Below are 15,746 nucleotides of genomic sequence, written 5' to 3'. Positions count from 1 at the left end.
GCTCTTCTGCTTATTTCACTCATCTCCTTTTCAACATGTCTTTTACATATTTTCATACCTTTTTTACTTCTTAGTATTATTACATTTTAGTACATTTCTAAAATTATTACTTGTCACTACCTTCCTACTCTTCATACTACTAGTACCTTCCAGCTTTTCACATAAGCCTTCCTACTCTTCCTACCAGCTGCACATTTTTATACCTTTTTACTTCTTAGTATTGTTACATTTTAGTATATTTTAGTACATTTCCACTCTATTTCACAGTAGTTTCTGCTGCTCTCTTACACATGCAGCTCTTCTGCTTATTTCACTCTTCTCCATTTCAACATGTCTTTTACATACTTTCATACCTTTTTTACTTCTTAGTATTATTACATTTTAGTACATTTCTAACATTATTACTTGTCACTGCTTTCCTACTCTTCATACTACCAGTACCTTCCAGCTTTTCACATAAGCCTTCCTACTCTTCCTACCAACTGCACATTTTTATACCTTTTTTACTTATTAGTATTATTACATTTTAGTACAGTTCTAACATTATTACTTGTCACTGCCTTCTTACTCTTCCTACTTTTCATACTACTAGTACCTTGCAACATTTCTCTCACTCACGTTGTTGGACACACACTTCTCATTTTTTCAATCTTCTCCATTTTAATGTGTCTTTTACACATTTGCTCACCCTTTTCTTCTCACTATTTTTACATTTTAGTACATTTCTAACATCATTACTTATCACTTGGACACTCATTACAGCTCCTTCAAAGAAGTGTTTTAAACTGCCACATTTCCCACAGTTTTAACATTACATACACATATACTTTGGTTCAGCCGTTTTAATTTGAACAGAAAATACACGGTCAGTCATGTTAAGAAACACGCACATGGACACGCCCACACACACACGTGCCTACACACACCACATATGCTAGGTATTCGTTACTATGGGCTGTCGCGAGCAACAGTTTGCACGCTCAGCAATCACACGCATTTTCTCCAGAAAATGCACCGTTCTAGTATTGCAGGTAATATTCCCCCCAAACATTTCTTCGGCACCTAACTCCTTCCACATACTTTCACCTAGAGACTCCGTTCAAACTTTCCACTGTTCGGCTTCTTTAGGAGATGCGTGCTTGTATTTTTCTAAGCAATCTGATTTCTACTTTTTAAAATATTCTACTTTTTTCTATTTTTCTATTTTACAATGTAAGTCTATGGGAGGACTGTTCAAACCATGCCCCGTTTTAACTCTAACTACTCTTTCATACTTTCAGCTAGAAACTCCATTCAAACTTTAAACAGGTCACCACTTTTAGTACTTTATCACTTTAATTCAGCTTTTTGATATCTTTTGTACTTTTTGAGTAATCACAGTTTAAGTTTTAGACTTTTTTCAATCTTTATAATGGCAGCCTATGGAGCTACGCTAGAGCACCTGATGTCATCACTCACTCTAGCAGACTCTACAGACTGTAGAGGCTGTGATTTTCATTAAATATTCAATTTTCTTAAACTGTCATCACTCCCACAACATTCACACTACATCCACATATTAGATATCAAACTGTTCAGCTACTTCTTGTGCCACTCACAATGTCAATATCTAAGCCATAACGTTTATACTTTTTGAGTTAGGGCTGTTTGTTCAACACTAGTGCTTTACAGTAATTTTGCCTATTTTAAACAGCTTTTTCTTTTTACACATGCAGTATTTAAACTGTAGTAGTTCCCACAATACACACTACATACATATATTATATATCAAAATGTTCACATACTTCTTCTGTCTCTCACAATGTAAATACCTAAGTTGTGGGATTTGTAGGTTTTTAGCTATGATGGCTTGTTCAACACTAGTGCTATACTGTTTTTGGCTGTTATGAACAGCTTTTTTCTGTTTACACATATTTGAACTGTCACAATTTCCAAAATGTTAACACTACATGCATATTTTACACATTAAAATGTTCAGCCAGTCCTGCTCTCTCTCACAGTGTAAACATCTAAGTGATGGGATTTGTAGTTTTTGAATTATGAACGTTTGAGCTCCACTTGGGCCACTGCTGCTCTCCTAATGCAGCGCTCTGCACTTCTCCATTTTCATACACACGTGGGGGGCCACACACACACACACCCTCTCTCTGTCTGTCTGTCTGTCTCACCCTACTCTAGCTTTTTAATAGACTATCTTTCACAGTTTTTGAGATATGAATGTTTGTTCAACACCAGTGCTATACCGGGTGTGCTTATTTTGAACAGATTGTTTCTTTGAAACTTCAACCACTTCCACAACTTTAACACTACATACCATGACAGCCATAGGATAAGAAAGAGGGAAAGAGGAGAGTGATAGACCAGTCACAGACAGCCAACAGAAAGGGTGAGCTGTACCCACACTAAACTGCACCAGTGCCACAGTTTGCCCGCTCAGCAATCACACGCATTTTCTCCAGAAAATGCACCTTTCTAGTTATTATTATTATTATTAATCCGTACACTTTTTTGGCACCTATCTACTCCTTCATACTTTTAGCTAGAAACTCCGTTCAAACTTTAAAATGTTCAGCTTGTTTAGGACATAGGCGCGTGTATTCAACTTTTTGATATCTATTCTACTTTTTAAACTATTCTACTTTTTTCTACTTTTTTTTACAATGGAAGTCTATGGGCGGAATGTTAAAACCATGCCCTCTTTGAACTCTAACTACTCTTTCATACTTTAAGCTATTAACTCCATTCAAACTTTAAACGGGTCACCACTTTTAGTACTTTATCACTTTAATTCAGCTTTTTCATACCTTTTGTACTTTTTGAGTAATCGCAGTTTACGTTTTATACTTTTTTCAACCTTTATAATGGGACCCTATGGAGCTACGCTAGAGTGCGTGATGTCACAATTCACTCTAGCAGACTTTACAGGCTGCACTTTTTACTAAATTCACACATTTTAAAACTGTGACAGTTCACACAACTTTAATACTACATACACATATTATACATCAAACCCTTCAGCTGCTTCTGCTCTCACTCACAATGTCAATATATAAGCGATGCGATGTATACTTTTTGAGATATTAACGTTTGTTTGACACTAGTGTTCCAGTCTCTTTTACAGTAGTTTCTGCTGCTCTGCTGCTCTCTTACACATGCAGCTGTTCTGCTTATTTCACTCTTCTCCATTTCAACATATCTTTAACATATTTTCATACCTTTTTTACTTGTTAGTATTAATACATTTTAGTACATTTTTAACATTATTACTTGTCACTGCCTTCCTACTCTTCATACTACTAGTACCCTCCAGCTTTTCACATCAGCCTTCCTAACAGATAGTTTGTTCGCCTTCATAGTCTTCCTACCAACTACATGTTTTTATACCTTTTTGCTTCTTAGTATTGTTACATTTTAGTACATTTTAGTACATTTCCACTCTTTCACAGTAGTTTCTGCTGCTCTGCTGCTCTCTTACACATGCAGCTCTTCTGCTTATTTCACTCATCTCCTTTTCAACATGTCTTTTACATATTTTCATACCTTTTTGACTTCTTAGTATTATTACATTTTAGTACATTTCTAAAATTATTACTTGTCACTGCCTTCCTACTCTTCATACTACTAGTACCTTCCAGCTTTTCACATAAGCCTTCCTACTCTTCCTACCAGCTGCACATTTTTATACCTTTTTACTTCTTAGTATTGTTACATTTTAGTATATTTTAGTACATTTCCACTCTATTTCACAGTAGTTTCTGCTGCTCTCTTACACATGCAGCTCTTCTGCTTATTTCACTCTTCTCCATTTCAACATGTCTTTTACATACTTTCATACCTTTTTTACTTGTTAGTATTATTACATTTTAGTACATTTCTAACATTATTACTTGTCACTGCTTTCCTACTCTTCATACTACCAGTACCTTCCAGCTTTTCACATAAGCCTTCCTACTCTTCCTACCAACTGCACATTTTTATACCTTTTTTACTTATTAGTATTATTACATTTTAGTACATTTCTAACATTATTACTTGTCACTGCCTTCTTACTCTTCCTACTTTTCATACTACTAGTACCTTCCAACATTTCTCTCACTCACGTTGTTGGACACACACTTCTCATTTTTTCAATCTTCTCCATTTTAATGTGTCTTTTACACATTTGCTCACCCTTTTCTTCTCACTATTTTTACATTTTAGTACATTTCTAACATCATTACTTATCACTTGGACACTCATTACAGCTCCTTCAAAGAAGTGTTTTAAACTGCCACATTTCCCACAGTTCTAACATTACATACACATATACTTTGGTTCAGCCGTTTTAATTTGAACAGAAAATACACGGTCAGTCATGTTAAGAAACACGCACACGGACACGCCCACACACACACGTGCCTACACACACCACATATGCTAGGTATTCGTTACTATGGGCTGTCGCGAGCAACAGTTTGCACGCTCAGCAATCACACGCATTTTCTCAAGAAAATGCACCTTTCTAGTTGTGTGATTGCTGACTCAGCAATCACAGGTATAATATTCCCACTATTTATTATTATTGTGTGATTGCTGACTCAGCAATCACAGGTATAATATTCCCACTATTTATTATTATTGTGTGATTGCTGACTCAGCAATCACAGGTATAATATTCCCACTATTTATTATTATTATTATTATTATTATTATTATTATTATTAATCCGTACACTTTTTTGGCACCTATCTCCTCCTTCATACTTTTAGCTAGAAACTCCGTTCAAACTTTAAAATGTTCAGCTTGTTTAGGACATAGGCGCGTGTATTCAACTTTTTGATATCTATTCTACTTTTTAAACTATTCTACTTTTTTCGACTTTTTTTTACAATGGGAGTCTATGGGCGGAATGTTCAAACCATGCCCTCTTTGAACTCTAACTACTCTTTCATACTTTAAGCTAGACACTCCATTCAAACTTTAAACGGGTCACCACTTTTAGTACTTTATTACTCTTATTCAGCTTTTTCATACCTTTTGTACTTTTTGAGTAATCACAGTTTAAGTTTTATACTTTTTTAAACCTTTATAATGGCAGCCTATGGAGCTACGCTAGAGTGCGTGATGTCACAATTCACTCTAGCAGACTTTACAGGCTGTACTTTTTACTAAATTCACACATTTTTAAACTGTGACAGTTCACACAACTTTAATACTACATACACATATTATACACCAAACCCTTCAGCTGCTTCTGCTCTCACTCACAATGTCAATATATAAGCGATGCGATGTATAGTTTTTGAGATATTAACGTTTGTTTGACACTAGTGTTCCACTCTTTTTCACAGTAGTTTCTGCTGCTCTGCTGCTCTCTTACACATGCAGCTCTTCTGCTTATTTCACTCTTCTCCATTTCAACATATCTTTAACATATTTTCATACCTTTTTTACTTGTTAGTATTAATACATTTTAGTACATTTTTAACATTATTACTTGTCACTGCCTTCCTACTCTTCATACTACTAGTACCCTCCAGCTTTTCACATCAGCCTTCCTAACAGATAGTTTGTTCGCCTTCATAGTCTTCCTACCAACTACATATTTTTATACCTTTTTGCTTCTTAGTATTGTTACATTTTAGTACATTTTAGTACATTTCCACTCTTTCACAGTAGTTTCTGCTGCTCTGCTGCTCTCTTACACATGCAGCTCTTGTGCTTATTTCACTCTTCTCCATTTCAACATGTCTTTTACATATTTTCATACCTTTTTTACTTCTTAGTATTATTACATTTTAGTACATTTCTAAAATTATTACTTGTCACTGCCTTCCTACTCTTCATACTACTAGTACCTTCCAGCTTTTCACATAAGCCTTCCTACTCTTCCTACCAGCTGCACATTTTTATACCTTTTTACTTCTTAGTATTGTTACATTTTAGTATATTTTAGTACATTTCCACTCTATTTCACAGTAGTTTCTGCTGCTCTCTTACACATGCAGCTCTTCTGCTTATTTCACTCTTCTCCATTTCAACATGTCTTTTACATACTTTCATACATTTTTTACTTCTTAGTATTATTACATTTTACTACATTTCTAACATTATTACTTGTCACTGCCTTCCTACTCTTCATACTACCAGTACCTTCCAGCTTTTCACATAAGCCTTCCTACTAACAGAAAGTTTTTTTAGCCTTCGTAGTCTTCCTACCAACTACATATTTTTATACCTTTTTACTTCTTAGTACTGTTACATTTTAGTACATTTTAGAACATTCCCACTCTATTTCACAGTATTTTCTGCTGCACTCCTCCTCTCTTACACATGCAGCACTTGTGCTTATTTCACTCTTCTTCATTTCAACATGTCTTTTACATATTTTCATACCTTTTTTACTTGTTAGTATTATTACATTTTAGTACATTTCTAACATTATTACTTGTCACTGCCTTCCTACTCTTCATACTACTAGTACCTTCCAGCTTTTCACATAAGCCTTCCTACTAACAGATAGTTTGTTAGCCTTCGTAGTCTTCCTACCAACTACATATTTTTATACCTTTTTACTTCTTAGTACTGTTACATTTTAGTACATTTTAGAACATTCCCACTCTATTTCACAGTATTTTCTGCTGCACTCCTCCTCTCTTACACATGCAGCACTTGTGCTTATTTCACTCTTCTTCATTTCAACATGTCTTTTACATATTTTCATACCTTTTTTACTTGTTAGTATTATTACATTTTAGTACATTTCTAACATTATTACTTGTCACTGCCTTCCTACTCTTCATACTACTAGTACCTTCCAGCTTTTCACATAAGCCTTCCTACTAACAGATAGTTTGTTAGCCTTCGTAGTCTTCCTACCAACTACATATTTTTATACCTTTTTACTTCTTAGTACTGTTACATTTTAGTACATTTTAGAACATTCCCACTCTATTTCACAGTATTTTCTGCTGCACTCCTCTCTTACACATGCAGCACTTGTGCTTATTTCACTCTTCTTCATTTCAACATGTCTTTTACATATTTTCATACCTTTTTTACTTGTTAGTATTATTACATTTTAGTACATTTCTAACATTATTACTTGTCACTGCCTTCCTACTCTTCATACTACTAGTACCTTCCAGCTTTTCACATAAGCCTTCCTACTAACAGATAGTTTGTTAGCCTTCGTAGTCTTCCTACCAACTACATATTTTTATACCTTTTTACTTCTTAGTACTGTTACATTTTAGTACATTTTAGAACATTCCCACTCTATTTCACAGTATTTTCTGCTGCACTCCTCCTCTCTTACACATGCAGCACTTGTGCTTATTTCACTCTTCTTCATTTCAACATGTCTTTTACATATTTTCATACCTTTTTTACTTGTTAGTATTATTACATTTTAGTACATTTCTAACATTATTACTTGTCACTGCCTTCCTACTCTTCATACTACTAGTACCTTCCAGCTTTTCACATAAGCCTTCCTACTAACAGATAGTTTGTTAGCCTTCGTAGTCTTCCTACCAACTACATATTTTTATACCTTTTTACTTCTTAGTACTGTTACATTTTAGTACATTTCTAACATTATTACTTGTCACTTTCGTATTTTCTGTTTTTTTCAACTGAATATATATCTACTCTTCATACCTGCTATTCATACTCCTTGTACCTTCCAGATTTTACAAAATAGTCTTCCTACTATCTCCTTCCACCTTTTACACATAAGCCTCCCTACATATTTTCTTACTTTTGTACTTGTTACTATTATGAAATTTTAGTACATTTCTAACATTATTACTTATCACTTTGACACTCATTACAGCTCCTTCACAGAAGTGTTTTAAACTGCCACATTTCTCACAGTTTTAACATTACATACACATATTATACTTTGGTTCAGCCGTTTCAATTTGAACAGACGATCCACGGTCAGTCATGTTAAGAAACACGCACACGCCCACGCCCACACGTGCCTACACACACCACATATGCTAGGTATTCGTTACTATGGGCTGTCACGAGCAACAGTTTGCACGCTCAGCAATCACATGCATTTTCTCCAGAAAATGCACCTTTCTAGTATTGCAGATAATATTCCCCACCGTACATTTCTTCGGCACCTAACTCCTTCCACATACTTTCACCTAGAGACTCCGTTCAAACTTTCCACTGTTCGGCTTCTTTAGGAGATGCGTGCTTGTATTTTTATAAGCAATCTGATTTCTACTTTTTAAAATATTCTACTTTTTTCTATTTTTCTGTTTTACAATGTAAGTCTATGGGAGGACTGTTCAAACCATGCCCCGTTTTAACTCTAACTACTCTTTCATACTTTCAGCTAGAAACTCCATTCAAACTTTAAACAGGTCACCACTTTTAGTACTTTATCACTTTAATTCAGCTTTTTGATATCTTTTGTACTTTTTGAGTAATCACAGTTTAAGTTTTAGACTTTTTTCAATCTTTATAATGGCAGCCTATGGAGCTACGCTAGAGCACCTGATGTCATCACTCACTCTAGCAGACTCTACAGACTGTAGAGGCTGTGATTTTCATTAAATATTCAATTTTCTTAAACTGTCATCACTCCCACAACATTCACACTACATCCACATATTAGATATCAAACTGTTCAGCTACTTCTTGTGCCACTCACAATGTCAATATCTAAGCCATAACGTTTATACTTTTTGAGTTAGGGCTGTTTGTTCAACACTAGTGCTTTACAGTAATTTTGCCTATTTTAAACAGCTTTTTCTTTTTACACATGCAGTATTTAAACTGTAGTAGTTCCCACAATACACACTACATACATATATTATATATCAAAATGTTCACATACTTCTTCTGTCTCTCACAATGTAAATACCTAAGTTGTGGGATTTGTAGGTTTTTAGCTATGATGGCTTGTTCAACACTAGTGCTATACTGTTTTTGGCTGTTATGAACAGCTTTTTTCTGTTTACACATATTTGAACTGTCACAATTTCCAAAATGTTAACACTACATGCATATTTTACACATTAAAATGTTCAGCCAGTCCTGCTCTCTCTCACAGTGTAAACATCTAAGTGATGGGATTTGTAGTTTTTGAATTATGAACGTTTGAGCTCCACTTGGGCCACTGCTGCTCTCCTAATGCAGCGCTCTGCACTTGTCCATTTTCATACACACGTGGGGGGCCACACACACACTCTCTCTGTCTGTCTGTCTGTCTGTCTCACTCTACTCTCTAGCTTTTTAATAGACTATCTTTCAGTTTTTGAGATATGAATGTTTGTTCAACACCAGTGCTATACCAGGTGTGCTTATTTTGAACAGATTGTTTCTTTGAAACTTCAACCACTTCCACAACTTTAACACTACATACCATGACAGCCATAGGATAAGAAAGAGGGAAAGAGGAGAGTGATAGACCAGTCACAGACAGCCAACAGAAAGGGTGAGCTGTACCCACACTAAACTGCACCAGTGCCACAGTTTGCACTCTCAGCAATCACACGCATTTTCTCCAGAAAATGCACCTTTCTAGTTATTATTATTATTATTATTATTAATCCGTACACTTTTTTGGCACCTATCTACTCCTTCATACTTTTAGCTAGAAACTCCGTTCAAACTTTAAAATGTTCAGCTTGTTTAGGACATAGGCGCGTGTATTCAACTTTTTGATATCTATTCTACTTTTTAAACTATTCTACTTTTTTCTACTTTTTTTTACAATGGAAGTCTATGGGCGGAATGTTAAAACCATGCCCTCTTTGAACTCTAACTACTCTTTCATACTTTAAGCTATTAACTCCATTCAAACTTTAAACGGGTCACCACTTTTAGTACTTTATCACTTTAATTCAGCTTTTTCATACCTTTTGTACTTTTTGAGTAATCGCAGTTTACGTTTTATACTTTTTTCAACCTTTATAATGGGACCCTATGGAGCTACGCTAGAGTGCGTGATGTCACAATTCACTCTAGCAGACTTTACAGGCTGCACTTTTTACTAAATTCACACATTTTAAAACTGTGACAGTTCACACAACTTTAATACTACATACACATATTATACATCAAACCCTTCAGCTGCTTCTGCTCTCACTCACAATGTCAATATATAAGCGATGCGATGTATACTTTTTGAGATATTAACGTTTGTTTGACACTAGTGTTCCAGTCTCTTTCACAGTAGTTTCTGCTGCTCTGCTGCTCTCTTACACATGCAGCTGTTCTGCTTATTTCACTCTTCTCCATTTCAACATATCTTTAACATATTTTCATACCTTTTTTACTTGTTAGTATTAATACATTTTAGTACATTTTTAACATTATTACTTGTCACTGCCTTCCTACTCTTCATACTACTAGTACCCTCCAGCTTTTCACATCAGCCTTCCTAACAGATAGTTTGTTCGCCTTCATAGTCTTCCTACCAACTACATGTTTTTATACCTTTTTGCTTCTTAGTATTGTTACATTTTAGTACATTTTAGTACATTTCCACTCTTTCACAGTAGTTTCTGCTGCTCTGCTGCTCTCTTACACATGCAGCTCTTCTGCTTATTTCACTCATCTCCTTTTCAACATGTCTTTTACATATTTTCATACCTTTTTGACTTCTTAGTATTATTACATTTTAGTACATTTCTAAAATTATTACTTGTCACTGCCTTCCTACTCTTCATACTACTAGTACCTTCCAGCTTTTCACATAAGCCTTCCTACTCTTCCTACCAGCTGCACATTTTTATACCTTTTTACTTCTTAGTATTGTTACATTTTAGTATATTTTAGTACATTTCCACTCTATTTCACAGTAGTTTCTGCTGCTCTCTTACACATGCAGCTCTTCTGCTTATTTCACTCTTCTCCATTTCAACATGTCTTTTACATACTTTCATACCTTTTTTACTTCTTAGTATTATTACATTTTAGTACATTTCTAACATTATTACTTGTCACTGCTTTCCTACTCTTCATACTACCAGTACCTTCCAGCTTTTCACATAAGCCTTCCTACTCTTCCTACCAACTGCACATTTTTATACCTTTTTTACTTATTAGTATTATTACATTTTAGTACAGTTCTAACATTATTACTTGTCACTGCCTTCTTACTCTTCCTACTTTTCATACTACTAGTACCTTGCAACATTTCTCTCACTCACGTTGTTGGACACACACTTCTCATTTTTTCAATCTTCTCCATTTTAACGTGTCTTTTACACATTTGCTCACCCTTTTCTTCTCACTATTTTTACATTTTAGTACATTTCTAACATCATTACTTATCACTTGGACACTCATTACAGCTCCTTCAAAGAAGTGTTTTAAACTGCCACATTTCCCACAGTTTTAACATTACATACACATATACTTTGGTTCAGCCGTTTCAATTTAAACAGACGATCCACGGTCAGTCATGTTAAGAAACACGCACACGGACACACCCACGCCCACACGTGCCTACACACACCACATATGCCACAGTTTGCACGCTCAGCAATCACACGCATTTTCTCCAGAAAATGCACCTTTCTAGTATTGCAGATAATATTCCCCACCGTACATTTCTTCGGCACCTAACTCCTTCCACATACTTTCACCTAGAGACTCCGTTCAAACTTTCCACTGTTCGGCTTCTTTAGGAGATGCGTGCTTGTATTTTTATAAGCAATCTGATTTCTACTTTTTAAAATATTCTACTTTTTTCTATTTTTCTGTTTTACAATGTAAGTCTATGGGAGGACTGTTCAAACGCTAGAGTGCGTGATGTCATCACGCACTCTAGCAGACTCTACAGACTGTAGAGGCTGTGATTGTCACTAAATATTCAATTTTCTTAAACTGTCATCACTCCCACAACATTCACACTACATCCACATATTAGATATCAAACTGTTCTGCTACTTCTTCTGCCACTCACAATGTCAATATCTAAGCCATAATGTTTATACTTTTTGAGTTAGGGCTGTTTGTTCAACACTAGTGCAAAACTGTGTTTTACAGTACTTTTCTCTCCTTTGAACAGCCTTGTCTTGTACACTTTTCAAAACTGTCACTATTCCCACAATTTTCACACTACAGACATATATTTTACATCAAAGTCTTTGGCTATTTCTTCTGTCACTCACAATGTAAATATCTAAGTGATAGCACTTGTAGTTTTTGAGTTAGGGACGTTTGTTCAACACTACTGCTTTACAGTCTTTTGACTACTTTAAACAGCTTTTTCTTTTTACACTTGCAGTATTTAAACTGTAGTACCTCCCACAATTTTCACACTACATACTTATATTATATATCAAACTCTTCACATACCTCTTCTGTGTATCACAATGTAAATATCTAAGTGATGGGATTTGTAGTTTTTGAGATATGGATGTTTGTTCGACACCAGTGCTATATTGTGTGTGCCTTTTTTGAACAGATTTTGTCTTTTAACCTTCAATCACTTCCACAACTTTAACATTAAATACATATGCTATATATTAAACTCTTCAGCTACTTCTGCTCTCACTCACAATGTAAATATATAAGCAATATGATGTATAGTTTTTGAGTTATTAACGTTTGTTCGACACTAGGGCTCCACTCTACTACTACCACTACTTTCTGTTCCACTGCTGCTCTCTTACACATGCAGCTCTTCTCCACTTGTCCTTTTTTCACTCTTCTCCATTTCAACATGTCTTTTAGATATTTTCATACCTTTTTACTTCTTAGTATTATTACATTTTAGTACATTTCTAACATTACTACTTGTCACTGCCTTCTTACTCTTCCTACTTTTCATACTACTAGTACCTTCCAGCATTTCTCTCACTCACGTTGTTGGACACACAAACTGCCACATTTCCCACAGTTTTAACATTACATACACATATACTTTGGTTCAGCCGTTTCAATTTGATACACGGTCAGTCATGTTAAGAAACACGCACACGGACACGCCGACACACACACGTGCCTACACACACCACATATGCTAGGTATTCGTTACTATGGGTTGTCACGAGCAACAGTTTGCACGTTCAGCAATCACACGCATTTTCTCCAGAAAATGCACCTTTCTAGTTGTGTGATTGCTGACTCAGCAATCACAGGTATAATATTCCCACTATTTATTATTATTATTATTATTATTATTATTATTAATCCGTACACTTTTTTGGCACCTATCTACTCCTTCATACTTTTAGCTAGAAACTCCGTTCAAACTTTAAAATGTTCAGCTTGTTTAGGACATAGGCGCGTGTATTCAACTTTTTGATATCTATTCTACTTTTTAAACTATTCTACTTTTTTCTACTTTTTTTTACAATGGAAGTCTATGGGCGGAATGTTAAAACCATGCCCTCTTTGAACTCTAACTACTCTTTCATACTTTAAGCTATTAACTCCATTCAAACTTTAAACGGGTCACCACTTTTAGTACTTTATCACTTTAATTCAGCTTTTTCATACCTTTTGTACTTTTTGAGTAATCGCAGTTTACGTTTTATACTTTTTTCAACCTTTATAATGGGACCCTATGGAGCTACGCTAGAGTGCGTGATGTCACAATTCACTCTAGCAGACTTTACAGGCTGTACTTTTTACTAAATTCACACATTTTAAAACTGTGACAGTTAACACAACTTTAATACTACATACACATATTATACATCAAACCCTTCAGCTACTTCTGCTCTCACTCACAATGTCAATATATAAGCGATGCGATGTATACTTTTTGAGATATTAATGTTTGTTTGACACTAGTGTTCCAGTCTTTTTCACAGTAGTTTCTGCTGCTCTGCTGCTCTCTTACACATGCAGCTGTTCTGCTTATTTCACTCTTCTCCATTTCAACATGTCTTTTACATATTTTCATACCTTTTTTACTTGTTAGTATTATTACATTTTAGTACATTTCTAAAATTATTACTTGTCACTGCCTTCCTACTCTTCATACTACTAGTACCTTCCAGCTTTTCACATAAGCCTTCCTACTCTTCCTACCAGCTGCACATTTTTATACCTTTTTACTTCTTAGTATTGTTACATTTTAGTATATTTTAGTACATTTCCACTCTATTTCACAGTAGTTTCTGCTGCTCTCTTACACATGCAGCTCTTCTGCTTATTTCACTCTTCTCCATTTCAACGTGTCTTTTACATACTTTCAAACCTTTTTTACTTCTTAGTATTATTACATTTTAGTACATTTCTAACATTATTACTTGTCACTGCCTTCCTACTCTTCATACTACCAGTACCTTCCAGCTTTTCACATAAGCCTTCCTACTAACAGAAAGTTTTTTTAGCCTTCGTAGTCTTCCTACCAACTACATATTTTTATACCTTTTTACTTCTTAGTACTGTTACATTTTAGTACATTTTAGAACATTCCCACTCTATTTCACAGTATTTTCTGCTGCAGTCCTCCTCTCTTACACATGCAGCACTTGTGCTTATTTCACTCTTCTTCATTTCAACATGTCTTTTACATATTTTCATACCTTTTTTACTTGTTAGTATTATTACATTTTAGTACATTTCTAACATTATTACTTGTCACTGCCTTCCTACTCTTCATACTACTAGTACCTTCCAGCTTTTCACATAAGCCTTCCTACTAACAGATAGTTTGTTAGCCTTCGTAGTCTTCCTACCAACTACATATTTTTATACCTTTTTACTTCTTAGTACTGTTACATTTTAGTACATTTCTAACATTATTACTTGTCACTTTCGTATTTTCTGTTTTTTTCAACTGAATATATATCTACTCTTCATACCTGCTATTCATACTCCTTGTACCTTCCAGATTTTACAAAATAGTCTTCCTACTATCTCCTTCCACCTTTTACACATAAGCCTCCCTACATATTTTCTTACTTTTGTACTTGTTACTATTATGAAATTTTAGTACATTTCTAACATTATTACATATCACTTTGACACTCATTACAGCTCCTTCACAGAAGTGTTTTAAACTGCCACATTTCTCACAGTTTTAACATTACATACACATATTATACTTTGGTTCAGCCGTTTCAATTTGAACAGACGATCCACGGTCAGTCATGTTAAGAAACACGCACACGCCCACGCCCACACGTGCCTACACACACCACATATGCTAGGTATTCGTTACTATGGGCTGTCACGAGCAACAGTTTGCACACTCAGCAATCACATGCATTTTCTCCAGAAAATGCACCTTTCTAGTATTGCAGATAATATTCCCCACCGTACATTTCTTCGGCACCTAACTCCTTCCACATACTTTCACCTAGAGACTCCGTTCAAACTTTCCACTGTTCGGCTTCTTTAGGAGATGCGTGCTTGTATTTTTATAAGCAACCTGATTTCTACTTTTTAAAATATTCTACTTTTTTCTATTTTTCTGTTTTACAATGTAAGTCTATGGGAGGACTGTTCAAACGCTAGAGTGCGTGATGTCATCACGCACTCTAGCAGATTCTACAGACTGTAGAGGCTGTGATTTTTACTAAATATTCAATTTTCTTAAACTGTCATCACTCCCACAACATTCACACTACATCCACATATTAGATATCAAACTGTTCTGCTACTTCTTCTGCCACTCACAATGTCAATATTTAACTCATAGCTTTTATACTTTTTGAGTTAGGGACGTTTGTTCAACACTAGTGCAAAACTGTGTTTTACAGTACTTTTCTCTCCTTTGAACAGCCTTGTCTTGTACACTTTTCTAAACTGTCACTATTCCCACAATTTTCACACTA

The sequence above is a fragment of the Centroberyx gerrardi genome, chromosome 23 (assembly GCF_048128805.1).
Source record: "Centroberyx gerrardi isolate f3 chromosome 23, fCenGer3.hap1.cur.20231027, whole genome shotgun sequence".
Taxonomy (NCBI): Eukaryota; Metazoa; Chordata; class Actinopteri; order Beryciformes; family Berycidae; genus Centroberyx; species Centroberyx gerrardi.
This window is presented reverse-complemented; position numbering follows the sequence as displayed.